At 46.8% G+C, this 3139-nt stretch overlaps 1 non-coding gene across 1 annotated transcript; it reads right to left on the minus strand.

The window, feature by feature from the left end:
- Window positions 1-2525: 2525 nt before the first annotated feature.
- On the minus strand, window positions 2526-2664 carry LOC119470375. The gene has a single exon (XR_005199266.1). It is a non-coding gene; the product is annotated as a small nucleolar RNA SNORA67 (small nucleolar RNA).
- Window positions 2665-3139: the final 475 nt, after the last annotated feature.

Genomic DNA, 3139 nt, shown 5'->3' on the forward strand with positions numbered 1-3139 from the left:
GAAAGGAAAAAAAAAAAAAAAAACTGAGGGGCCGGGCACGGTGGCTCAGGACTATAATCCTAGCACTTTGGGAGGCCAAGGTGGGTGGATCATCTGAGGTCAAGAGTTCGAGACCAGCCTGGCCAACATGGTGAAACCCTGTCTTTACTAAAAATACAAAAATTATCTGGGCATGGTGGCACATGCCTATGGTACCAGTTACTTGGGAGGCTGAGGTAGTAGAGAACGGCTTGAACCTGGGAGGCGAAGATCGCAGTGAATCAGGATCGTTCCACTGCACTGTAGCCTGGGTGACAGAGAGACTCCATCTCAAAAAACAAAAACAAAAATAAAAAACTTGAAAGATTACCTGCCAAGCAAAAGAAGACAGAAATCAGTGGAATTCTAAATTCAAAGTGCTGACAAGAAATAACTCATCCTAGAATTCAACCCACCCACCCCTGAGTTGGAATTTTCAGTGTCAAAATTCCACTCAGTGGTGTTTTTGTTACCTGTTGCTGCATAACAAATAACTTTAAAACTTAGTGGCTTAAAACAACTACCACCGGCCAGGCACAGTGGCTCATGTCTACCACCCCAGCACTTTGGGAAGCTGAGGCAGGAGGACTCCTTGAGCCCAGGAGTCCAAGACCAGCCTGGCCAATACAGTGCAACCCCATCTCTACAAAAAAATTCATAAAATTAGCCGGATGTGGTGGTGTGTGCATGTAATCCCAGCTACTCAGGAGGCTGAGGCAGGAGGATCACTTGAGTCCGGGAGGTCAAGTCTACAGTGAGCTGTGATCACGCCACTAAACTCAGGCCTGGGCAACAAAGCAAGATCCTGTTTCAAATAAATAAATAAATAAAAACCCACCACCATGTATTTGTTCACAATTCTGTAGTTTGGCGGGGCTCGGTTGGGATGGCTCATCTGTGTTCTAGGTGGTGTTTTGGCCGAGGTAGCTCAACTGGGACTGTGAGATCTGCCAGCTTCACTCACCCCCATTCAGTGCCTCAGCTGAAGGGATGGCTGGTGGCTGGCTGGGCATCCCTCTCTCCCTTTGTTGTCTTTCATCTTCCAGGTCCTTTCTCTCTCCAGTAAAGCAGGTGAACTTGGTTTCATAATGGCTGGCTCCCAAGAGGGTGAAAATGGAAACTGCCAGGCCTTCTAAGGCCAAGCCTAGACCTAGCATCATCTCACTTCCACCTTCCACTAGTCAAAATGAGTCACAAGCCCAGTCCAGATTTAAGGGGAAGGCAAATAAATTCTGCTTCCTCTTCTTTTTTTTTTTTTTTTTTTTTATTCTGAGACGGAGCCTCACTCTGTCGCCTAGGCTAGAGGGTAGTGGCCAAATCTCAGCTCACTGCAACCTCTGCCTCCCAGGTTCAAACAGTTCTCCTGCCTCAGCCTTCTGAGTAACTCTGATTATAGGCACACGCCACCATGCCCAGCTAATTTTTGTTTTTTGTGTTTTGTTTTTTTTGAGATGGAGTTTTGCTCTTGTTGCCCAAACTGGAGTGTAATGGTGTGATCTTGGCTCCCTGCAACCTCCGCCTCCTGGGTTCAAGTGATTCTCCAACCTCAGCCTCCTGAGTAACTGGGATTACAGGTACGCACCACCACACCCAGCTAATATTTTGTATTTATATCAGAAATTGGGTTTCACCATGTTAGCCAGGCTGGTCTCAAACTCCTGACCTCAGGTAATCTGCCCACCTCGGCCTCCGAAAGTTCTGGGATTACAGGCATGAGCCACCACACCTGGCCTATTTTATTTATTTATTTATTTATCACTCTTGTTGCCCAGGCTGGAGCGCAATGTCACCATCTCGGCTCACCTCCACCTCCACTTCCCAGGTTCGAGTGATTCTCCTGCCTCAGCCTCCCAAGTAGCTGGGATTACAGGCATGCACCACCAGGCCTGGCTAATTTTGTATTTTTAGTAGACATGGGGTTTCTTCATGCTGGTCAGGCTGGTTTGGAACTCCCGACCTCAGGTGATCTGCCTGCCTCGGCCTCCCAAAGTGCTGGGATTACAGGTGTGAGCCACTGTGCCTGGCCAATTTTTGTTTTGTTTGTTTGGTTTTGCCTCAAAAAGTGACATTTATTCAAAGAAAAAAAAAAATGACAAGATGTCCATCCCTTGACTCCCTTCCCTCCTCCTCCTGCTGTTCTTCTTCAGCCCCCCCAAGACTGAACTCTGGCTGGGCCTAGGTGGCAGGATAGCCCCTCAAATAAGGGCAGCAACATTGAGGGGCATTTCCTCAATGGAGGTGTTGTAAAAGGTCTCTATATCCTGAAGAGTCCTCTTGTCTTCTTCTGTCACCATGTTAATAGCCACACCCTTACAGCCAAACTGACCACCTCAACCGATTCCGTGGATATAGTTTTCCCTGTTGGTGGGAAGATCATAGTTGATGACTGAAGAAACCTTATCAATGGGTTTATAAGCGGAGAAAAATGAGAAGAAAAAAAAAAAAAAGAAAGACAACTCTTCAGCATGTGCATGAGAATCTATCCCAAAGGGATTACACGTGGGTATCCACATAGGCAGCTAAGGAAGGCAGAGGAAATAAGTATCTCTGTTCCCCAAAGACCTTAGGCATGCAAGATTCTATTCCAAGTTGCTACTTTCCTGAGAGGGGCAGTGGATGTCTCCTTGAGAGGGAATCACCTTGGATAATTTTTGTATTTTTAATAGAGACAGGGTTTCACCATGTTATCTAGGCTGGTCTCAAACTCCTGACCTTATGCCTCGTGATCCGCCCACCTCGGCCTCCCAAACTGCTGGGATTACAGGTGTGAGCCACCAGGCACCTGGCTTTTTTTTTTTTTTGAGACTGAGTCTCACTTTGTCACTGAAGCTGCAGTGCAGTGGCAAAATCTCAGCTCACTGCAACACCCACCTCCCAGGTTCAAGCAGTTCTCCTGCCTCAGCCTCCCGAGTAACGGAGATTACAGGAATGCACCATTACACCCAGCCAATTTTTGTATTTTTGGTAAAAATGGGCTTTCACTATGTTAGCCAGGCTGGTCTTGAGTCCTGATCTCAAATGATCTGCCTGCTTCAGCCTCCAAAAGTGCTGAGATTATAAGAATGAGTCACCGCACCCAGCCAAATTCCACGTCTTCTTTGTCTTTTTTTTTTTTTTTTCT

This window comes from Cebus imitator, unplaced genomic scaffold, assembly GCF_001604975.1.
Source record: "Cebus imitator isolate Cc_AM_T3 unplaced genomic scaffold, Cebus_imitator-1.0 Scaffold28, whole genome shotgun sequence".
Lineage (NCBI taxonomy): Eukaryota > Metazoa > Chordata > Mammalia > Primates > Cebidae > Cebus > Cebus imitator.